The sequence below is a fragment of the Streptopelia decaocto genome (genome assembly GCF_964273445.1).
Source record: "Streptopelia decaocto genome assembly, chromosome: 13".
NCBI classification, from domain to species: Eukaryota; Metazoa; Chordata; class Aves; order Columbiformes; family Columbidae; genus Streptopelia; species Streptopelia decaocto.
Window position 1 is genome coordinate 1275799 of NC_138668.1, and position 25303 is coordinate 1301101.

The 25303-nt window shown below is 47.2% G+C and overlaps 1 protein-coding gene across 2 annotated transcripts in view; it reads right to left on the reverse strand.

Annotated features, from left to right (window-relative positions):
• Positions 1-22430: 22430 nt before the first annotated feature.
• Positions 22431-25303, reverse strand: part of PDGFA (platelet derived growth factor subunit A) — a 34072-nt gene continuing 31199 nt past the window's right edge. Inside the window, exons 7-8 of one of the 2 annotated variants that reach the window (XR_014185356.1) lie at positions 23294-23699; positions 22431-23186 (exon numbers count right to left, since the gene is read on the reverse strand). The gene's annotated coding sequence lies outside the window, so the exon portion shown is untranslated. Of the gene's footprint in view, positions 23700-25303 lie in introns of both variants that reach the window. The other variant, XM_082064975.1, reaches the window with a different exon arrangement.

Sequence of the window (25303 nt, forward strand, 5' to 3'; positions counted from 1 at the left end):
GGGATGATGCAGACCTGGGTCCTGACCTTGAGACTTCAAGCACCCCCGAACCTGCCAGGCGAAGGTCTCACCCTCTTCCTCCACGCTCTGCTCCACCATGTCTGAGCCATGTCGGTATGAACAAGATGAAGATGGAGGCCACTGGAGGTCTGGGGGCTACTTGACCAACGGTGCTATCTCCTGCTACCAGAGAGGTGGTGACATCTTACACCACTGGGATGTGACTCACCAGAAGGTCTGTCACCCTTCTGAAGCCAGCGGGGACTGCTGAAGAGAAGGCACTTCTGTCATCAGTTTTTAAGGTGCATTTCTCCCTGGGATCCACGATATGGCTGAACAGCTTTTCTAATTTATGTTTAGTCAGAATCAGAAGAGAAACCAAAGCAAATATGAATACGTTATGGGCAGCACACTTAGCTGGCCTGTGGACTGTTAATGATTTTCTGTTTTTCTGTAATATTCATTCATCCTTGATGTGCTTTTGTGTTACAACAGAGCATCTCTTTCCTGTGCTACTGCAGAGCTGCCTCTCCCATGGATTTATATAATTCATATCAGTAAAATTTTCATGTGTACTAATACACAAGACAGCCAGAGGAAAGAAAGTTTGCTTTTGGGGGTGGGGAGGAAAAACACCATCAGCAGCAGACTTAGACGTTTCACTTAATAGCTTTCCTGGAATATACCCATCTTGCCAACAGGAGATAGTAGCTTCAGCAAAGCCATCTCATTCACACAACATATGGGAGCACGGAGTGAGGGGAAGATGAATCCTTAGAGCTACCTTTTGAAATGTAATAGGATCGCCTGGCTCGCTCAGCCCTGCTGCCTGTTACCGATTTAATAGGAGAAGAATGAAATGCATCTGTGTGTGTTTTTCCACTGCGGTAAATACTTTATCTGCAGCTACCAGTCTAATCACACCGTACACTGTACTTTGCTCCCCCCGAGGAGCCCATTGAGAGCTCCCAGCCGCCCCTTTGCCAAAGCCCCGGGATCAACACCGCTGTCCCAGCAGCGACGGGAGGGTGGAAACCACAGCCTGCTCGTTCCCCCTTTCCCCTCCAAGAGAAACCTGGGCAGGACACAAAACGGGGTGACCCCCCACACAGAAAAGCCGCTGCCATGGGGAGAGCTGTGGTTCTGGGCCCCTGCCGCCTCCTCATCTCCGAAACATCAGGCTTTGCTTTCCTTTGCCTGCAGTGACACTGACTGTGGGGTCCCCTCTGTCCTGCTCCCTCCTATGTGTTCATGTCCCCCACCTCCTGCCACCGCTCTCCTCACTTGTGGAGTTGTTTTGGCCTCTTCTGATCTCTTGCTTCTCTCTACGAGCTTTCTCCCCCTTCACACATTTCCTTCTCTCCTTTCCATGATTTTCCACCTACATGACCCATATCATCCTCTTCCAACCTTCACCCCGAGGTATATTTTCACTGGAGCTCTTATGCAGGAAAGACTGACTGGGCTCATAAAATATAGCTAAAGGTCTGCTTATGCACATCTTTCCTCTTTCTTCCTCGCACGCTGCAAGCTGTGGGGGCAGAGACACGATTTTCCCGCATATCTGTTGGCATGCATTGCACACCATTGTCCTACCGAGCCGTGAACCTACCCAGCGCTGTAGTAAAATCAAGCGGCTTAGACATGGGATACGGTGGATATATTTGCCTTGTTTCTTGGAAACCTGAAAGCCAAAAACCTGTTTAGTAGAAAATGGTTGGACATTTTTGCACTAGGAGCTGGAGGAGGGAAGAGCTTTCAGCCAAAAAAATATCAGTTTTCTAACAGAAAATGGAAATGTAACTAAAGCAGATACTAATAAAAACGTTCAACTAACAATCCAGTTTCCATCTAGATGGAAACATTTGCAGCAGCCTTAGCACAGTACTTTGTATAACTGGAAATCAGTTTACAGTATTATGTTTATTCTCTGTGAGTTATTTATATAGAAAACAGCAAATCTTTTGTGGCTTACTCTTGGTATGAAAACATTTTCCAAGATTAGTCATCGTAGTCAGCTTTCCTGATTAAAAATATTCATTGGAAATCAGTAAAAGATCAAAACATGAAATCTGAGGTCCTGCTAGTTCATTAGACTTCTAGTAATGAATTCCTCCAGAATGTATGATTTTTCTTGAGTAATAAAGCTCCATATAGTTGTTTTAAATTCAGCAGGTCTCGTCCCACCCTCAAGCCCCAAAAAATCTTGAGAAAATCTCATTTCACAGTTTCCCATAAAACCAGGTGCAAAACAGCTGCTTTGGGCATGGGAGGATTCCTGCAGCAACTTCACTGGTGTCAGTAGCCAGTGAAAACCCATGAAATCGAGGGGATTTTGATAGGTACATTCACAATCCTCCAAGAAGGTGCCATGGAGGATAGTATGGCCGAGCTTGTGTTTCCCACATCGCAGGAAGGACACTCATGTGGTCTAGTTTTCCCAACCCTGTGAAATCCTGCGGCGGTGGCTTCAGTCGCCCCCGTGTTGTTGAGAACACCCTCGGCTCGCTCCGCGGGGATGATGTGGGTGACTGCACCCATAGCCCAAAGGTCACTGAGTCATCCGCTGGAAAAAGGACCTTTCCAGTCTCTGCTTAATGGCCGTGGCTGAAATAAATTATTTTGGCTATTTCGTTTAGCACTCACGGGTTGTTGCTGCCTTCCCCACACACCTTCCACTGAACCCCTAGTTCATATACATCAACTAAGACCTTAGGCAAAAGGAGGATTTTACCTATAACTGTATCCAAAGCCAATTAAAGTCAAAGTCTCTCCATAATTCATCTTCTCCAGCAGTACTTTGATTGATCACAAGGTTTCCTTCCACGGATTACCGGTCTTACTGGGAGCATTGCTTAAAAATTGTTCTCTCCAGGCAGATTCCAGAGGAACTGTAATTTAATTCAGCAATACTATCAAGAGCTGGGTGATTCAGTCCTAGAAACATTTACCACCTATGCCCAGCTCTTCCTCCACCAAACTGCATCCTGTGGCTTCACGGGAAGATCATTTCAATGAACATTGAGTACGGAGAGGGTGAGATCATGTAATGTAATAAAGCTTGTAAAATTAACCCTAAATCATGGAGGAAGCAAAAGAAGCAGCTGCAGGTTCCAGGTTGCTAGTTGTTGGGGGTTTTTTTTCATTATAACTGCATTGAACTACTTAGTGTTCAGCATTGATTTAGAATATGCCATTCTTAACTACTGGTTAGGCATTTCACTCGCTATGTAAAGTATTTCAGGAAGACATAATGATACGTGCTCAAAAGAGTCAAAACAGTGGATCAAACATTGATACTTGAAGAATGACAGATCTTTTTCCCAACCCCATTTTAAACAATTCTTTTAAAGAAGAACGTTGAGCAAGATACCATGGCTTTGAGAAGACAGGTCACCTACAGAACCACATTCTGACTCGACTGCATTGTAAAGGATGTTTTCCAGGCCGGGAGGGGGAGATGGTCATTCTGGCTCTAAGGCTGATACCAGTGATGTTCCTACTGTGAGGAAAGTATTCCATTTTCATCATTTGCTTAAAAAAGTACTGTTTTGTTTTAACAAATGGGAACATAAATGAAAGATATTTCTGTGTGCTCTGCTTACATGAATATTTCCCAGTGTTTTTATATCTCAGTTCTCTAAGGAATAACGTTTTCAATTTCCTTCAGTCTTGTACTGAAATGTAAAATAAGACCTCTGGGCTTAAGGACTCCATAAACGATAGCTCTTACTCGCTTTCTGTTTAATTAGCATGAAACAGATCACGTAATCATTCAGGGATAAATCCTGACCTCTTTTGAGGGAAAGAATAAAGGAATTTTCTTCACTTGTCAATAGCAAACAAATGCAGAAAATGTGTGAGGATGAGCTGGCATGTATCGGTCTATTGGAAAGCCAGCCTCTAATCGAGGGGCAGGCTGGCCGGTGGATGTGTCTTACCAGCAGTGGTTGGAGAAGGCATTTAAACACTGCTCAACACGCTTTGTGCTATTGCAAATCTCATTCCTGAGCAAACAAGAGTTTTCAGCTGCTAAACACGAGTCGTTTACCTTCCACTGCCTACATTACCAGCATATTCCAACTTGACTTTCGGTTAAGAAGAGGCCACAGATGATGAACCATTATATCACTATGTCCATGGGCAAGATGAAACCTTGGACTAGTGCTCTCAAAACTGTCATTACTTACTGACGCTTCTCACAATTTTCCATTGAGAAACCTGCCTCTGGAAAAGCAAGCAGCAACGCTAACACAGCCCTTAATTGGTTAGGGACACGCAGCCGAGCTTTCGAGCGCACAGGCTCTGGAGAACAGAGCACAGGGACTAAAACAAGGGCATTTTCCATGAGCACTTCTCACGCCCAAAGCCATGTCCCCTCCTTCTCCAAGGAGAGGGTAAAATCAGTAACACAGGAGGCTTTTTTCACAGCCCTGAGCAGATGAGGCTGTAAAGAAGCTTTGAGATGCTGTTGTGTGTGGAAGGGATTGCTTTAAATACCACTATTACATTGCTTAGGCATTGTTTATTTTAACAGTGGAGAGGCAGACATCTCCGGACACAGAACAGGTTGAGCACTGACCACAAAAAAGGACTCTGCTCCTCAAAGCCTTTTTTGCAAGAGCTGCACACTGGTTTTGGCCCAGGGATTTGTTGGATGTTATAAACCTGACCTGCTGTTCTCCTGAACTCCAAATAGCTGCTCGTGCCCATGAAGCGCAAAGCGGGTCCAAAGGCAGCCAGCCCAGTGCGCTGGCAGCCTGCACTTATATTTCCCTGGAGAGGTTGCTGCAGACTATAGATGCAGCAATAAACATCTGAAGTACAAGGAGAGATGGTCTGCTAAAATGCATGAGGGTAAGGACATAAATGAGTGGAACAAGCAGGTATTGGAGAAGCAAATTAGACACTTGGCTTCCTGTAGCTAATTTAAATGGGAAATGGGAGTTGTTCCAGGTATTCAGTAAACAGGCTTGCAAATTAGCTTCCCACAGTTTCCTTATGCCGCTGTACATGCATAAAGAACATGGACTGCGGTTCATTGCTTTAACTCACTTTGCTTCCAAAATCAGTGATTTTTTCCATTATTTTGAGTTACTTGCAGAAATGTTTTCGTGCCTGGTTGTGTGCAAATAGAGCAGGAGATAACTGAAGCGAGTGCTGGGCTCTTAACAACCAGGTAGCCAGATTCTTTATTCGTGAAATGTTTCTTGAGCCTGGTGTTACCAGGGGATACAAAACTGCTTTTCAGTAGCTGATATCACCATGTATGAGGCTCAGAACAGCTTCATATCTCCTGTTCCTTCTTTAATTCCATATGAATTAACTGGAGGCCAGTTCAGGCTTCAGAGAAGCACAGAGGGAAGGGGACCGGTTGCCAGAGCTGAACGAGCTCCTGTTCATGGGAAAATGGGGCCTGGAAGGATACTCGTTATTTAATAAGGGAAAAAATGGTGTAAACCAACCAATTACTTCAGGCTCCAAGTCCAGCCCTAGATTAGCTTCAGTCCTGACCCCAAGGTTAATGTGTGTGACAAAAGATCTAACTGCCTGTGCTTGCCCCCAAAACATTTGTTCTCTGGCTAGAGACAGCGATGGAGATGTGTTACTGAGCTCGTGATGCTCTTTGGTGAGTAGAGACACGTCCCATAGGCTTCCACAAACAGTCCCTATGTGCTCCCTGCCCTCACGTGGGACGTGACACAGGAGCGGAGGAGCCTGGTTTCCCTTGCTTTTGGTCAGAGACTGAGATGTTTTAGCAACATAATGTCAAACTTATGGTTCTTGGCCCTTGAATTACCAGCAAATGGGCCAATAAAGCTCAGAGCAAGAAACAAGAACACCAGAACTACACATAAACCATTTTTTGCTCGGAATATTCAATTCGCTACATTGTCCATTTAACTTGAATGCTAAAGGCAAAAAAGAAACCAGCATTTCCAGTCCTGCTCATTCCTTATATGGTGAAATGTTAGATAACTTGTGTTATTTATAACCTGCACATTTGGTAATTTATTTTTTTATAACGGGGGGAGGAGGAAGACACAGTGGGCAAGAAGACTCCGGAGTTTTTCCAGTCTAACTGAAGAATTAAGTATTAAACTGTGCCCCAAGAGCATTCAACTTTATACCTATACCTTGTAGAAGGGAACAATCTTGAGCTGGACAATTAAAATTGATGTAGCTTATGACTTTAAAAAGAGGACTAACACGCATAGCACATGCAGTAAGACATAATGAACATTGATCCTAAAGCTTTGAGCTATAAGGTAGGCTTTCAATGTCTGTATTTCAAGACGACCTCCACACTTCCCAACTCAGTAACACTTGAAGAATAAGGCGCTGGGAGCAGGTGTTTTGACTCACAGAGATGGAAGATGTGTCACATAAGGCCCTGACCCTCTCCCTGTCATGACCACGTTGCATTTTCCATCACGAAGAGCCGCACGCGGGGCTGTGCTGCTGCCCATGCCCGGGTAGGGCACTCCCCATCCCTCTGGTTGCTGCTGCCTGGGCTGGGTCATCTGCTCATTTTACTTTTCATCTGTGTTCCAATGCCAAATCCTGCCAAAGCACACTGAAATTACTATATTTCCCCTCCTATGGCACTTATGTCACACATAGTGCAGAGCAGACCCGCACCCCAGCGCCAGGTGTCACAGACGACACCCACCGACCCCTCTTCCACACCCCAAGAGGCTTTGATTTCAGGTGTGAAGGTCACACCGACCCCCCCCCCCCCCCCCCGCTTACCTCAGCCCCAATCAGTGCGTGATGACATTTCTCTGCCATATTCATGAACTAGACCTTTCTTTAAAAAGGGAGAAACACGCCATTTTATTTCACAGAAATCACTTTAGGACAGATGACCTTTACCACGACGCGGGTGGCACAAAGCTCTTTCCGGCATGCCATGGGGTACGGCACAGAAAACTCAGGGGGCACATAAAGCTGCCCCACGTTATCTTCCCAAAATGTCAGTTATTTTCTGCCTAATGGCATTTAACTTGGAGGGAAACCTCTTTGCATGCAACGGGCTTTGTCCTGACTCTTCACTCAGCAACAGCAACGGTAGATGACCGGTTATTTCTAAACTAATACTAAGCCTAAAGCAAAGGTAAGTAGGGTATGACACACGTGAGTTTAAAGGCAGTCTTAGCTGTGGTTAAAGATTGCTTGCAGATGTTGACTACTGATGTTTCTTTCTTTCCTTGCTCTGCCTCTTAGAATATTGTTTTCAATGTCCTCATTGTCTTAGCAGCTTTCCCTTCCCCCTGGATCCAGCGACATGCAAAAGGAATGACGATAGATGTTACTTTTTCCTGCTCCGTGGCAGAGAGCAGTGTAGGGTTTCAGAGATTGTAAACTATTTCTCCTGCACTGAGAGATTGACTGCACGGGTAGAGCCCATTAAATACAGTCATGCTGACAGTATCGCTTCGGAGAGTTCTGTGGGAAAAAATCTGTCTGCACTATGTTGGTACCTCCAGCCAGGCAGAGCTGCCTCGATAACTCCTTCAGATAATGAACAAAATGTGGAATGAATTCCATGCAGGATCAGCGCTCTGTTGATGTGAGAACTGGTTGCAAAACGTACGACAGGATCCTCCTGTGGCTGTGGTTTTAAGCTTGGCAAATACCGTGGATTGTATATGCTAAAGTCAGGATATTATTAAAATAAACCTCTCAAAACTCCAGGGAGTTAAGATATGATGCGGCTTCCTTTGAGCTCAGGTCCCCTTATCGCTGAGATATGTTGTATGTGAATGCAATTTATATGAAGTTCGTCAAGACTAGAACAGCCTGTTATTTCTGCCATGCCCAGGAAAATCAGGAAAGGTATGTAGCAGTAATAAATCAATTATTTCTAACAAATTAGACTAAAGTAGCATTGCCTAACAGCAGTCTTCCAGATGGCTGGGATGAAAGGTGGACTGGGCTGGAGGGGAAGGGAGAATTAACCAGAATAAATGGGATACAGTTTAGCAGTAGAACTAAAAAGATCCAGAGGAATGACACCTGCGTGCAAGGAAACAGATATCTGAGAGCTTAGGGTATGGCACCAGGTTGGCAGAGCACGTTTAAACAAAGACATTTCCTAGACACCATGGAGGGGGCAAATTCCCTACCGTGCTGAATGAGCCACGGGGAGAGGAGATGACAGATATTTAAATAAAAATGGGGTCATTTCTAAATATTAGGGGCAAAATGTGCTTTTCCTGAAGAGCAAAGAAACCACCAAGGGAGGGTTGGAGGGGCAGGCAGCAAAGCGGGTGGTAGGAAAGGGGGGAAATGGGAGGGCAGCTGCTTCACGCACTAAAATCCACTGCCATTGAAACCACTGCCGCTGCGTGTCCCTGTGGCCGGGACGAGGGTCGGCTGATGTCACTCGCTCTTCCTGGGCTAATTGCCACCCTGCCACTACGCATGGGGTGGAAACCTCTCCCCTGACACACAGGGCAGCCTGAGACGTGGCTGTTTGTGCACACCCAGTAACCCTCGAGTTACACAGGACACCTTCCAGCTATAGCGAGGAGAGACTGGTCCAGCGCTTCCTCAGATTATGGATTACTTTTCCTCAGATTATGGATTACTTTTCCTCAGATTATGGTGCTGGAAGCAATGGAAATTACAAAAAAAAAAAGCTTTGATCCTGCAAGTCTATTTCAAACCCCCATAAGCAGTAGACTCCAAATGAGCAAAGCCCATAAGCAAAGAAACCTGATGCTGATTAGCTAGAAATTTGCACTAGTTCATTAATATATGTATTTGGAAATATTATGAGATATATTAATACTAATATATTAATACTAATATATTAATAATTATTATTAAAGTTCATCTGTTCCTAATCATTAATGTTACAAAGGTTATCTATAACCAGGTCCCAGCTGTTGAGCAACCTTGACTGTCAGCGTAAGTCCCCCAATGAGGCAGAGGCTCAGAACCCAGACAAGAGCCTGACCACCCACCACATATGGCCAAGGGGGAGTCCAAGGAGCTGAATCCAGCCTGTGAAGTAGTTTTGTATGGTTCCTGTGACAAGCCAAGGGGGTTTAAAGTATTTTTGCAGGTATTTGTCAGTGAGGACCCTGAGGGTCTGGTGAAGCACCACACAGATGCCAGGATCACCTCTGAACATCTGGCTGGGAGCACAAGTGGCTCTGGAGTGTAGGAACCAATAATAAACCAAATAATCCCCGCTAACCCTCTCTGTAACAGGCCAACGCGTCTCTCCCTGCTAACTGCAACAGGAATTAGTCACACAGATGATTTGGGATGAACCTGGAGGAACAGCTTTTCACTCCATGGGAAGCAAGAAACAACATCATTTTGTTCCTACACCTGAAATACTGGTGAGGAAATACGTGTTTTACCAGAGGCATTTTTCCCAGTGTCTCTCAAACCTCTGCCACTTCCCCAGCACTAAGACAAGTCCTGACCAGAATTCTCCCCCCCATCACTGGGTCCGTCCGGGTCTAATCGCACTCGGGCAGCTGCTGAGAGCACACGGTGCAAAGGCTGCGTGGCTCGTGGAGGACACGCTCCAAAGGAACCAGGCACAGACCCTGCGCCTCCTCCACACACGTGGAACGGCCCCATGGGCTTCTATAATCTAATGACAGCCTCCCCGCAGCTGCCTCCAGGATGATGTGAAGATCAAAACCAGCTGAGGGCTCTCAACAGGTACTCAGGTCCTACTCTGCATCAGTCCCACTGTCCTCATCAAAATGGCTATTTTTCTCTTTTCCAAGCCAGAAAACACCCACATTTCTATATTTGTATGCTGGACATCTGAAAAGAGCCTGAATGAACCTGCTGAATGGCAAACCACTGCCAGCTAGACCGAGCCATTTTCCTTGCAGAGATGTTGCTGCTGTTTTCTCCTCTGAAGCGATAGAAAGGACAGGGAAGAGCCCATTTCTCTTCTCATGCACGCACCCTCACCAACAGCTTTGCTAAGGCCAAAGAACAGAATTCTCTTCCCGGTAATGACACAATAATTAACAATCCAAATCCTACATGTAATACTCCTTGCTGGCAGGAGGGAAATCTTTTTCTGGGTTGTTTTCTTGTTCTTAAAACTTGTAAATTCAACAAAAGTATTTCAGATGTTATCACAAAATAATAAGTATGGAACCTCCCTACCTCAGAGTCCAGAAGTATCAGAGACAGAAATATTTAACACCAACGTGGTGAAACACAAACACGAATCTCTGAGAAGAGGGAAGAGAAAAGCAGAGATCAAGGCAAGAGGATGGGAGATCGTTCTGCGGTTCCCTTTTCTAAGCGAGGAGGGTGGGTGGTGAAAGATAAAATCAGGAATTTGACTTCTCGGGACAGATGGATTTGAAAATGGGAAAGAAAAAATATCTACAGGCCAAACGAAAAATGTTTATCATGGTGAAGTTATGGGGCTGTCTCAGGCTGCCAACACAAACAGCTTGCATCCCAAAGCAGTAAAGGTTACATGCATGGAAAACGGAGCTACCCCTGAGGACTAACTAATACACTGCAATTATTATTACAATCTTTTCAGATGGCTTTGAGAACACCAGGGCACACCGGGCTACCTGCTCTGACCGCATCTACAAAAGCCTTAAGAAGAGATATTCCAGCCTATAATTTTTTTCATATTTCTATCTTGGTTAAAAATCAGCTAATGGTGTTTGAAAAAAATCGAGGCAGTATTACTTCAGCAATTAGCAAGAACTATTTGAGGTTACTGATATACTAAAAATGTCTTGAATTTCACTAAGTTCCAAGTTATTTCCTAATACAGCTCATGCCACTTCTGCAGGAGAAATACCCAAGTAAAACGCAATCGCTTCTGGAATTTCAGCTCGGTACATGTACTACAGGAGAAGAAAAAGCCGCTCTTCTGACAAGGTTGTATCAATCTCCACTTATCTGCTGCTTTGTTAAGGCTGCCAAGGTATTCTGAACGGCACGGCCTCCAGACTTAATGCAGCCTTTCTGCAGGGTTATATCATCATGCAATTATTCTAGATTTATATTAGTTGTCAAATAAGAATATTGCTTCTTTCTGGAGCAACCTGGATGGTTGTAGAAGAGTGTAGATTTCCACATGTCCCATTTTTCTTGGAGCAAAGCAGTAGAAAAAAAAAAAAGAAAAACTAAGTGTAGAAAGTGTAGCCGGCTGGTTATAGGAAAGCACAGGACAGTGGGATCGCCTGGGCTTCTTTCCCAGCTGTGCAAACTATTTAGGGACAGCCTCCCTTCCACAGAAATCAATGAAACTCTGTACTGAGCTTTGCTGGGAACACGATAAAATCCCTAATCTCTCTCTGCCTTCCTACCCTATCCTGCAAGATAACAAGCACAGCAGCCCGGCCAAGCCCTCGAGCACGCGTGCGCTAAGCACAGACCTGCCGCGTCCCCCGTGTCCCCAGCCGCGCTGGCGGTGAGCGAGTGTCTGAGCACGCTGCCGTCCCACCAATGAGTCGGGGGTAGTTATATTCATCTACCTCCGAAGGATGGTTCGAACATTAAGTAACAGGATTCCTGGAGACCGGGCACAGGATGCAGCAGAGCGAGATTATGATTTCTATCCCCATTCTTAATATCTATTAATGGAAATAGACAATAGAGTATCTATATCTATGCACATGCAACATCTCTCCCATCCCGCCAAGGCAGAGCGTTATCTGGTACAGAAGCAGTGCTTTCAGGGTTGAGGAGGGGGAATAAGAAAAAATGACAAGCTGTTTATAACACATTAAACAGATACTATTTGGAAGTTTACACCACCATTCTCCCCGAGGAAGCCAGAACTTACCTACAGGGCGTGCTGAGTTAGTTCCTCATTCCTTCTTTCTTCAAGTTCTTTTGAAAGCCTGCGTGCGGAGCATACCTTGCCCCGGGGAGCATGTTGCTGAGCTGTTACTCACACTATAAACGGGTGTCACTTCTCACTCCTCCCTTTCTTTGAGGCCCCATTTTGAGGTGAGGAAAGGGCTGACCGGCCAAAGCGCAGGACCTGGGGTCCTCTGAACCCCGAGGCACACAGCAGGATGGATTTGGGGGGCTCAGTCGTGGTGCTGGCTCTGGAGAGCTCATTTTGGCTGAGAGTCCTCCAGTCTGGGATCACGGTGGGTTTCAAGAGCACAGTCTGGAGGTTTGGTGTATCTCCTAAAGCTGCCCAGCTTGAAAGCTGGGACTGGCTTAAGAGCTCACTTTGCCAGGGCGAGCCCCCCATGAAAGATTGCAGCCTCTCTCTCCTGAATGACTGGCTTTGGACACTTCGAGGACTAAGAGGTGGAGTGGGGTGCCCTCCGAAATTTGAAGCTGAAATCCCTCACCCTGTTCCAGCGGACTCTACCCCTCTCTGTTTGCCTCTCCCTGGGTGTGCCAGAGCCTGGCCACAGCTGGGGCTGCTGCAGGGGCTCGTTGGTGCCCAGCTGTTGGCAATCTCCTGGGCGTTCTCCTCCAGTGCCCCACGCAGCTGAGGAGCCTCACGGGCCTCGGGGCTGCAAGAATAAACTCTTTACAGTTTATGAACTCCATTGAATTAACACACCCCCACGAACCTGCAGCCTTCCAGCTCCCCAACACACTGCAACCCAAGTTATGTGAATGAGGAGAAAATCATCAATGTAGTTAGCAACCTACCATGAAAATCACTGATTAAATTACTGGATAAATACTTGAGTGGATCTAGCTGACAGGTGTCTCATGCATGCAGTCTTAAAATAGGAAGGTAATGGGAAATGAGGGAGAAATGAGCCAAGGAACGGGAATATGATTTCTGGTAATACAACTCATGTTCATCCGTGCCCTTTTAGCAATATAGAGGACGTGTGTGGTGAAACCCAGAGCAAGGCACCATCGTTAAACTGAACAGAGAGAGACTGTACCTATGAAGAAACAGAGCACTAAGCAGCAGTTCTCCAGGAATAAGGCTGGTGAACGAGTTTATGGGGGTTTATGTCGGCTGAACCTGGCCGGTAGTTTTTAACGTGCTTGCAAGAAGCAGAAATAGCTATTTCCAGTAAAACCTCGGGAAGCCGTGGCAGGAGGGCACGAGATCCACAGCGGCCTCGGAGGGTGCTGGGCTTGTGGCTCCACGTTGGCTTCTCCACCTGCCGTCTCCACAAGGGGCTGTTCCCTCTGCAGCCCAAAGATCTCATGTCTTATTTAAAAAGATGAAACAGAAGAGGTCATCACGTTGTACAAATGCATCAGGGCAGTGCATGGCAGCCAGCAAGACTCTGCTCGTGAGCTGCCGAAACTCCGGACAGTATTAGTTTGTTTTCCTTTCAGGGAATACTGTTTAATTTAATTGTATTTAATCTAATATTACTGACTCGGGTCGGTATCAGCGAGGGCAGGATCAGGCATCACCGCATCCATCAGGTCAAACCCGTGAAGGTCTCTCAGGACGGGCCGATCATACTTGTGTCACTCTGAGTAAACAGTCTGGAAAGTAATTGCTTTAAAACACATCTAATTCATTTTTGACTGATTTTGCAAATGTTTCCCCTTTCCTCAATGCCGCATTGACTGGCCCCGCAAACCCTTTGGCATTGGCCCGTGTGGTGTGTGCAGCCGCTTTGCTCCTTGATGTTACTCATCAAAGAGCAGCTGAAAATGATATTTGCAGCCAGACAGTTTTCCAGAGTGGCCGGTGAACTCACTCTGCCCTGTGCCCTCCGACTCAGAATTAGAGAGGTTTCCTGTATGTCAATTCAGCTACGGATCGGTGATAAATTTAAGATTGCAACATGCTGACCGAAAAAAAAAACCCACACCGTGACAGGCTATTTTTGGTTTCAAAAGAAACTCTGCTCTCTAGGTCTTTTCAAGCCCTCACCTCCACGTTTAGCCGCGGCGGGCAAGGAAAACAGGATGCAGGGTTGTAGAGCTGGAGAAACCGAGTGTAAATCAAAGGAGACAAGTCGGTCCCTGTGTGTTGCCTGGGTTAGACCTCAGCCTTTGAGCAAGGTGAGCAGTTGTCACTTGCTGGGGACTCTCCCGTAACAGCATCGCCCAGCTGCCAGAGCGTTTATACTGGGCTGGAGCCGCATCTCACTTTTTCCTCCCACTGTGTCACCTCCTTCCCTTGTGCTGACAAGTGATTTGGACAGCCTGCCCCGCTGGCCCGGCATTTGAAATGTAAATTAAACACATGGGACATAAAGCTGGGTTTCAAAGTTGACTATTAACTAGGGCGGAAGGGGTGGCGTAGCAAAAACAAACAGTTCCAAGTTCAAGTCTGCAACCATAAGGGCAGGCTGAAAAACCCTCCTGCTCCTCCGCCGCCAGCCCACGTGGGGATGAGCGTGTTCCCCAGGGCAGAAGACAGTTTGTGGTTCTCTCATTTCCTAACCCAGGTGTTCAGACTCCAAATCAACTCTGACAACTGACTTCGACAGGGAGGAGGATGCTGGGGTGCTGAGGCTGGTCCACACCAGCGTGCAGAGCCTTTAGTCATGGAACCAAAGAATCATAGACCGGTTTGGGTTGGAAGGGACCTTTAGGTCTTCTAGCCCAGCGCTTGATGTCCTGAAAGCTTTTGACATTGAGACCTGCAGCGTGCTTGGCCCAATATCTGACACCCCAGAATATTAATGTAACTTGTGCCTGGTGTGGAAAATCTAGTGTTTAAAAGTAGCATTTACTCATTTTCCCCCGGGAGACTTCATGACCTCACAGAATGTGGGGGTCCCCTAAACCTGGAGGCCCCCTCTGTTGTCCTAAAGCTTTCAAAAGCAGTGGAAGTTTTGCCCAAAAACATATTGGAGACCCAAAGCAAATCAGTATGAACATGTTTTTTATCAAGGAGGAATGTACCTCTACCATTACAGAATGTAGTTTAATATTTCTTTACCTGTCAACTCAAGTAATTCTGGGGGAAAAAAAACAGCAGCAACTGCTATTTTTAAAAATAATTTCTAGCATGACTTAGATAATTTATTTTTGATAATTCTGTAGTGACACCCTCACCATTAAGGTCTAACTTGGATATCAGAGGCATGAGTAACTGATAACATAGAGAGGTTTGTGTCAGCTCTGCTAAGCCCACCCATTCGGGTCCGTACCAGCTTCCTGGGTTCAGCCAGGTGAGCAGCAAATCTGCCTGGACATGAAGTGACATTTCACTCCTCCCAAGGACAATCCAGCAGGAGAAAGGTCCTCAGCGTTTTCTGAGTTCCTTAAAGCTGCATTTCCAGTACACATTTTGTGGCAGCGAGAGATGGCGAGAGGCGCTGTGAGAAGCGCCGTCCTCCAGCCGTGTCCCAGCCGTGTCCCAGCCGTGTCCCAGCCGTGTGGCCACCAAGCCGGCAGCGCAGGGGATGGATCCAGCCTTCCAAGACCTGACTCTGGTCAATGGGTCACAGCCCTGGTAGCCAAGGTGGTGTCCTGGGGCTCCAGGGGGCACCTCTGACCACCAGCCGCGTCAACCTCAGACACATCTTTGCATCTTCCAGTACTTCAGCTTCCCCATTTGTGGAGTGACAACACTTAACGTTTTTGAAAACGGATTTTGGGGAGGGAAGCAGCACTGTGGCACTGCTGAGTGATGCTTCCCCACAGGATTTCCGTCCACGTCCACGGGCAGTGCTTGGCTGCCGTACGTGTGTGCACGGGCGGGTTTTCCACGTTGGGGATCAGCTCCACCCCAGTGCTCTCTGAAGGCAGAAAGCACTAAGCGCAATTTCACATGAGCCGCTAACCAACTTATCTGCTCGTAACATTCCTTTGTTGATAGCTTGGACCGTTTTCAAACAGCCTTCTCCTGCAATATGGGAAAGCATTGTCCGAAACCATATAGGACTACAATTATGTAGTAGTCTTCCTGTAAATAATGTGTCGTTGCAGTGAAGTAAACCGCCCTGGTCCTCATTAGGCTGCATCGCAGAGCAAGCTGAAGCCAATTTACTAGAGCAGCAGTAAGGATATCATTACATGATCTTCATTTCCACTAAATAACTGGACTTCACTCTCTTTTATTTTTAGGCTAACCATGCTGAGCTTTAAAATTGCCTTGATTATAATGTAGCTTTTAAATGATTTGTTGTGGCTGATCATTTTGCACATGAAAGTTGCTACTAGCTGATTAGGAAAAAAATCCACCATTGCTTCTTCTATTGCTTAGGAAATTGCAATCCTCAATCTGCAGCTTGAAAAGCATGTTGCCATGGAAATGATGCTTATGCTGTTGTAAATAAAAGTATTCTAGGGTCATCGGGGTCTGCAGCATAAACAGGGGCACAAATACTGCCTGGAAAAGTGCCAGAGTTGTTTAAATGTATAGGAAGATAATTTTAATGGTATTTCGCTTTCAGCGTTATCGTCAGAAGGACCGATGAAGGTGAACATGTAGCTGTAACCTTGGCATGAAAACAAAGCAGAAAAAGTCTCAGCTATTGGTCTTAATAACAGAGTAGAGAAAACAATATCATAGCCCTCCTGACTAGTATTTCTCTGCTCGATCAGAACAGTGTTCCTCTCCCACTGTATTTCTCAAACATTCCATTGTGAAATCTAATTGTCTATTCATTCTGGGGCAGTTTTATTGAATTCATGAGCACAGTACATGAGATCTTAGGAAAATAAGCTGATGTTATAAAATGCTGTATCAGTATAAAACACTGATCGCTACCTGATCGTGCAGTGAATCTTCCCTGATTCCCTTGGGATGGGTCGGTTGGGTTTGGGATGCATCAGTTGGGTTTGGGATGTGTCATTTGAGTTTGGGATGTGTCACTTGAGTTTGGGGGGCGTTGGTTGGGTTTGGGATGCGCTGGTTGGGTTTGGAATGGATCAGTACATGTGCATTTTCAGGAGGAAAGCAGGCAGATACTGTTTCTGGTGGGTTCGTAATTGTTCAATGGACTGCTCAATGGCATTAAATGGGCCATACTGTGAAGCTGCCTTGGGCAGTATCAGAGCAGGGATACGTGCTTCTGCCTTTGTATTTTTAATACTCACAAGAGCATTTAGAGCGCAAACAGTCACTTTTAATAAAACTACAGAGATCGCAAATGCCACAGCTTGCTTATTTACTTACTGTCTCTTAGTCTGCCCAAAATGTGGAAATAATGTTTCCAGAGATGCTGGAATTCATGTGCCTGTTGAGGATCCTGGCTCCTGTCCTGGATGATATTGCATATTCAGGAGATGATTCATGCGCTCCTGAGCAGGAGGAAGGGCTGTACCAGCTGCAGCACCTCTCCATCGCCGATGGACAGCGTGGCCATGTTCCCACAGGGAGCCTCGTGCCTCCAGGTTAAGCCAGAATAAAGGAACAAACAAAACAGAAGCGAAATGGGGAGATGATTCACGGAGAGAGAAAACAAAAGAGAATTGGAAAGGTAATGCCAAGCCAGACCGACAACAAAATTTGTGTTTGTCTCAGCCCAAAAATGTGCAGACAGGATTCTGCGTTTCTTTCGTGTGTAAATTAAAGGTGTCCTTTGCCATTGGCAAGGGAGCATTCAGGAGGGAGCAGCTCAGGGCTTTGCCACCCCAGGCCTGCGAACGGGTGATAAAACCCACAGCCAACAGCCCTTGGTTAAAGATGAGCAAGACCCAAACCCAATACCCTTGACCACTCTGTAAAGTGACTTAGAAGTTAATGAAATGAGTTTTCCCTTTTGAAATCCGATTGGCACAGGAACCGTGTGGGATACAGGGCTGATCTCATGCGCATTACACACCTCGCCATGGGCTTATCTCGGATGGGCTGGCTGAGCCTTTGAAGGCAGCTGACGCTCCCAGCTGCCCGGGGACTCGCTCGCGTGGCCTCTGCGGCTCCTTAATGGGAACAGAGGGGAATAAACGGGCTCAAAGGTTGCCTGGAATGACCAAGAGTGAAAAAATTCCTCCTGCCACTCCTGTGCTAATCAAAGGGGTGTGGAAAGGAAGTTTCGATCTCTCGTGTCCCACATTGCCAAACAGAAAAAAAAAAAAATATATATATATATATATATACACACACACGCACACACATATAGCTATATTAATTACACAGCCAATTCCTATTTTAAGGAAGAAGTCTACGCGCTATCAAAATCAGTCTTGAAATTAATCTTGCCTGTGGTGTATGCAAACCGTGCCAGACCATGGAAGTTCCCTTAAAAGGCCTGTCAAACACTTCTAATCTGTTTACTCCAGGCTTTTACTGCCGGCCATACCTGGGACTTCGCCTCGGAGATTTCCTACAGTTTGTGATCTTAGCAGGTCAAAGTTTCCAAAGGTGGGGAGAAGAGAGGCAATCCCTTCCCCGCCTGTGCGAAAGGTATGTGCCTCTGAGCTACTGATTTAGAACCAATGAATCAGAAATAAGTCACATAAAAACCGCCTAACGTTGGTGTTGACAAAGCAGACAAAAGCGTGCGTCAAGGGGAAACCGCCATGCGGAGCTTGCGTGGCGAGCGGCTCGGCGTATTTAAACAGCTTGTGCAGAGATGTCGCCGTGTTGCTAGGGAAGCGAGATGCAGGTGCCCTCCTGCACCCAGACCCACCATCCGCACAACGGGAGAACGGAGCGGCCCTCGCCGCTGTTTGTTTTCATCTTTGCGGCTTAAAAAAGGCAGTTCTTCCCGTGCCTGATTAATGGTCCTTCTGCAGAAACCGCATTTTGAACATATTTAAAAATCTTGGGCTGGATAACATTTTGACCTAAAATATAATAGGTCCATTTTTTTTTTTTCTGATAGCGTCTGACATTCTTAAGTTTTAAAACCTTATTTCTGAAAAGAGGCTTTTCTAACCCGAGCCAAGGTGGCCCGGCTGTGGCTCCGTGCGCCCGTGCTCCCAGCACATCACCGGCCAGCTCTGGGACACACGGACACATCTCAGACCTCCAGGACAGACAGGAGGCCCCTGGGGAAACCCCGTCAGCCCCTGTCTCTGAACCATTCCCCAAGTCTTCTCACCCCCGAGCACTCCGTGTTCGTGTGACACACGCCCGGGTTGTATTAAACCCACTGCTCAAAGCACCAGAAACGACGGCTCCCATGGGCACTCACCAACCACGCTACAGAACACGGGAAAGCTTCAGGGAACGAGTGGCACTGTGATATATCTTACCATCTCAGAATATATCTATCCATGTGATGATCTCTATAAACACACCCATTTCTCCATATGGGTGGGTATATATTTATATGTACCAGTCTCAAAATACCAGCAAGTTTTCATGGGGCCCATCTGCAGATGGGGTGACGATGACAGACAAGGTGCTGTGATCCCTCCAGGCTGCTCCTCCGGAGGGGACAGTTTGGGTCTTGTCTCTCTGGGAGAGGAAGGAGAGGGAGCTCCGTGGTACGGGACTCTCGCTTTGAATCATGCTGGCAAACAAACTTGAAAGTGAAAACGGTATTGTGAGATGGTTATGCAAGAGCGGGCGGATCCCGGGGCCCAGCCATTGTTCCAAACATTTAATTAACATTATGAAAGCTGATTAAAGGAAAATCTTTAACCTCCAGGGAAATCCCATTTTCCCTCACTTCCCATACCTCTGCAATTTTCACAATGTGAGAAGGAAAGTGTTATTTCAAGGCATGATTCATATCAGCTACAACCTGATCTTTGCCACAGCCATGTCCTGCAGCTTAAATGATCACCAGCAGTGACACTAGACGGGGACGCTTCTGAGGCAGCACTTTTCCCCCATTATACCATGACCTGAATTGCCATCATAATTTCTAGACTTTGTGTCATCCTGGCACGATGACAAGTGTTCACCCACGCTCAAGAACTCGAAGTTAGCTCGCAAGGGCAGCGATACCTTCCCAGACGCAGCGTCTCAGATACAAAGTGCGACTGACACGTCACAGCCCAGCGCCGGAGCGGCAGGGGCTGATCGCTTTGGTCACCGCAGCAAACTCCTTCGGAGGCAGGAGACTGGAGCTCCATCCCCAGCGACTCCCCATCTAACCCTGAGCAAACCTCTTACCCTTTCTCTTCTTTCAGAGCTGGGGATAAAGGTGGCGTTACCTCCCGTGGGGCATTGCAAACATTAATGACTATAACCAGGCACTGGAGATGTTCAGAGGGAAAGTGCTATTGCAAAGTTCTATTAGTGGAGAGATCTGCTTTCAGCTGCAGTGGGGCTGTGAGCAAGCACAGCCCCCTGATACTGAGCTGTGTACAGGTCACATATTGCCCCTCTGCTCTCCTAGGCCTATTTTAATTATACAGCATGGCCAGCTCGTCTAGAGACCTAATCCCGCGATCTAATCTTGGAGGCAAAGGACAGCTGACTGTCTGCAGGGCTGGTCGGACGGACAGACACCGGCACGCAGAACCAGCTCAGAGTTCCTGCCCGGACACACAGGACCCTGCGCACCCCACAGGACACCCTGAGCCCACCGGCCCCTGTGACAGTGACGGCACAGGGTGGCATCGGGCAGCACACGGCCCTGGGTCACCCCTGGGTAACAAGAGCCTGGGTGGAAGAGGCAGCTACACACACCCAGATACAAATCTTGAGAATATGCATGGCTTCGGTCCTTCGGAACACCAGGCTTATATAAATACATACACATATAAATACATGATATAAATACAGCCTCTGGCAGCAATAACATTCTCATATGTGGATCTTCAAGAGTTCTTCCCATCTGCAGATCTTGCAGGGCAAAGGCACCGCAGAGCTTCAGGGACCATTCTGAAAAAGGGAAAGATGATCTTTCTCCACTGCTGTCTGCATTCGTCTGGTGCAAAACCATTTTAATTATGATATAACAGGATCATCTCCACTGCTCTGGCTGTGCAGAACAGGCACTGCTTTTGTGCACGCAGAGACATCAATAAAGTAGAAGCTTTATTTACAGGATGAAATTCCTCCTTCAAAAAGCACTAGAGATAAACCAAAGGAATATTAATGCAACATTGCGAATACCAAATGCATGAAATTCTTACTCAATAAAAGGCAGACAGCTGGGTGTGCCGATAAAAATGGGCCTTTATTTTTTAATTCTTCCTTTCATTACCTGGATTCTGTGTTTGTCAGAGCAACAAAATATAGTTTCTTTGACGCGCGGCAAATCTGAAAACAACCCTGCAAACAGCACAACACAAAACCCCCCACGAAACGGGAAAGCTATAAAACTGGAGAGGCGAGGAGGCTTTCAGAAGTGCCAGTTTCCCAGTGCCGAGGCTGGAAGGGTGGCCTGGCTGGCGGCAGTTCAATCATTTTGTAACGAAGGACAAATACTTTCAACATCCTGAGAAAGAGGGCGGGGGGCCGGGGGCACGGCTGCCGCGCTTTCTCTCCTCCTGCTATTCTTCCTCCTCCCTCCCCCCACCCCTTGGATTTTCAATAGCTCTTTAGTGTTTCCATCAAAGGCTTTTACCATTCATCCTCCCTTCTGGTGCCTGCCTTCCACCTGTCTGTCCATCACAGCCCTAACCCACGTCCTTTATTCCCCCCACCCCCTTTGCTGTTTTTCATGCGGTGGGATTTGTTTATAAGTTTCTGTATTACCTAAGCTGGAAGGGAGGAGGCTGCGGGAGGAAAGTGAGAAAGCAGGATTAAGGAGTAGTAATTCAGCTCGGTTGCATTTCCAACTGAACGGTCATAAAATGTGCAAATCCTGTTCCTGGGAATTCCATGGCAGAGGCCTTCCCCGCACTGCCCTTCCCCGCACTGCCCTTCCCGCGCCCCCTCGCTCTCCCTCTCATGCCAGAACAAGATGCTTATCACACCGCGGACACCAAAGCCACCACGTGCGTGTCGGGGCGGGGGGAGAAGCTCCTGCCCGCGTGTGTGGGGCAGACGATCCAGATGTGGCCGTACGCTGCAGATGTGGCCGTACGCTGCAGATGTGGGGGCGGGAGGCTGCAGGGATTGCAACCGGCGAGCAAGTGGGGAAAGGCTGATACCAGAGTTCCCAACACCCCCAGATACAATTGGTTAGCCTGGGTAAAAAAATCAAGTAACTTCTCAGGCTTGTTTGCTCTCTAAGAAAACGAGACAGAAATGTGTGTGATTCACACCCCGTCGGCTTGAGGAGTTTCTACTATCTCCTTTTTAGCTCATCTACCATCACAAGGCACCAAAATAGACACGGGCTGGCTTTCTGGACTCCAGAGATCCACCAGCAACCCATCTTTGATCAACGTGCAAGGCAGAAGGCCCACGGCTGTCGATAACGCTTCACCACTGATCGCAGCAGAGGCTGGAGGTGCCTCTGTGGGGACAAAGGACTCAAAAGGCTGAGCAGTTGTACTGGGTGCTCCCTCACTGCTTGAGCTAACACCTCCAGAACAGCCCGCAGCGCTCAAGGAGATGGTCCTTAACCCGTCCCCAACCCCAGTGAGCCCACAAACCTTCGCTTGGTGGGAATTCATGTCACCTCTGCTGAACCTGGCAAGAGCTGGCAGCTTTCTTCCACTTACATATTGGAAATACTGAAGATCACCCAACAGGTAGCACATGTCAAAGTAAGTTCACGTGATTGACAGTTATTTATTATTTTTAAATAAAATGAGAAGAGAATGAATTGGTTGTCCATCAGCAGCTCAATTCTTTGGCAACTTCCTAGACAGTTTGACCATACGTATGACAACACAAAATAAATTTCACTTGCTTGCAGTAGCAGTTTGCTATAAACTCAGTCCATAAAGGATTTACAGTTCTAGCAGCAGTGGGATATATGAAATAAGAAGCCCTTTCATCCTTAAAACTGCTCTGCAGCCTGGTCGAGATGATGGAAGTCATTGTTCGTAAGGCCAGAGGAGAGCAGGAGTTGGCGCAGCCGGAGCGGCTGTGCTGGGAGGAGACATGCAAACGGGCTCCGAGGACGAGGAGGCCCAGAGAAGCAGCAGCCCTTGGTTTTGCAGAACAGTCGAAATCCGTAATGCTGGTAGCTGCGCTCTGCAGGCCGAGGGGAGCGGTGTTTCCATCAGCTAAATGATCCCAACCGTTCGGCTCCCCCGAGGGCGCCGCAGCGGGACAGACTGCAGCGGGACAGACTGCCACGGCTCACCAGAGTCGCTCTCAGATGCTCGTGTTCTTCCCACCCACCCGCAGCCCCAACCTGAGCGTGTCTTTGGCACAGCAGGTGGTTTCCTTAATCCCACGGATGGCCGGCCCGAAGCGAAGATTAGCAGAAGAATTTGTTTTCATTAAAATCCAACCCACCGTTACCATCCGATCTGATGGTGCGGGTTTAAAATGCGCATGTCCAGCTATTCTGGCAGCTCCGTTTCTGCAGGGAAAGGGCAGCTCAGCGACCTGCCTCTTCACCTTCTAACGTCTGTCTTTATTTAATCGACAAGTGACAACGACAGACACGGTGAGGAATGGTAAACGCACCTTCTCCTGGAGAATTCTGACAGCAAGGCCATTGGAATCGGGATTTCACCTTTACTATGTTTCTTTTGATGGTGGAACTGGTCTGATTTTCCTCCCAGAGAAATTATTTTAATGGGAAAAAGAAAAACAAAAAAGGCAAACAAACCAACAAAACAGAAAGAGACATACAAATAAACACTAACAGGTACAGGAAAAATACAAACCTTAGCACCATGCACTCCCCTCATTATTAGACAAAGGTTGGGAAGGGTTCACAAGTGTAAAATGCTCATGTGAATTATGAGATTACTGCTCAGTTTTCTTTCAAGTCGTGGGCTGGAAACAGATGGTGGCTGTAGCATTTACGACGGCACAACATGTTACTGCAAGCCCAGCCATCTCTCGCTCGCTCTCCTCAAAAATGCAGCTGCAAGGAAAGTTGTGGAAAATCACATTAATAGTCTCTTCCACCACACAGTTTTCCAGCCCTTCATCCCTGGCCAGCACATGGACAGAGCCATCTTGTATCCCAGCAAGAATACTCTCCTAATCCCTGTCCTGAATAGTTACCAGCGACTGGCTTATTTAAGGGCTAGTTAAAATGTGGGGTTTGTCAGCGTCGTAAAAAAGCCTCTAGAAAGCAGGTCCTTCAGGTCAGAGCAGATGCCACGGGACCCCGAGCGCTCCATAAGGGAAACACTCAGCAAAAAGCATTCAGACTGTCCTTCAGCTGTTTATTATTTAAACATTCAGTTCAGGCCAAGCAGGTTGATTTATAGAGAAGCAGAAACACAGATAGAACATTTGCAAAAGCATCTTTGTGACTTAGGAGTCCAAATCTCACTCTCAAGCGTGAGGAGGAACTTTCACAAGGGCAAACGCCTCTTGATTTTCAATCAGACAGCCTTCCAGTGACCACAAGTTTAGAAGAATCCGGGCGCCTAAAGATAGAAAGAACAGCTAACCCGATATTTAAACATCTTGCCTGAAGAAAAAAATGCTCAGGCTTCACTACCCGTGTGCTTCGGCCCTGATGGAAATGCCTTGCTGCCTAAAATGTGTTAAACACACAGCAAACTACCCTTTGAATCTGAGTGAGACACGAGAGCTGGTGTGCGAACGCATTCCCGGGGGAGGACAGCGAGGTACCCAACGTGTGTGCAACCAGGGAGCAGCACCCAACAAGGCTGGTGCGAACCTGGGGACAGCACGTCTGGACCCGAGACCACGAGCTGAGCCTGGGGCACAAGCCCTGGGGACAGCACGTCTGGACCCGAGACCACGAGCTGAGCCTGGGGCACAAGCCCTGGGGACAGCACGTCTGGACCCGAGACCACGAGCTGAGCCTGGGGCACAAGCCCTGAGCTCCGCAGTCGCCATCCAGGGAGCTGCTCACACCAGGGAGCCCTCTGAACAGCAGACACTGCTCTTTGCCACCCGCAGGATCTCCAGGTGCTTCACAAATATGAAATATTCCTGCTTCACAACACTTCTGACAGCATCAACTCACTACCAGTAAATCCAGGAGCATGGGATTCAGGCCCTTGTCCAAAACCAGGACTTTAGGATTACTCCTTCAGTTGACTTAATTAAGAATCTGTCAAATATTAATCTTCCAGACAAATGCACTAGTAAATGTGAGTATACGTTTTGCTGTTCCCAATTCGCTGGCCTCACTACCTGATTGAGAACGTCAGCACCACGTTCATCCTTAGTCACCCCAATGTGCGCCTGTTGTCCCCCCTGCGGCCCGACACACGCGGGGCAGCGATTCTGCCTCCCAGGGTGCCGAACGGGGCAACTGGAAACGAGATACATTTCTACCGCTCCCTTGATCACTTTCCGCACCTACACCAGGAAGTTGCTACAGAAATTCAATAGTGTACACACTTTAAAAAGCCCTTTCCCAGAGGTAGAATCTCTCTGGGTGATACGACCCAAGACATGCACTGCGTATCTATCGTAACTGCAAAAACCTTGAGACCCTTCCTGTAAGATACAGAAGGTGCCATAATTGTTTCTGTTTTGGAA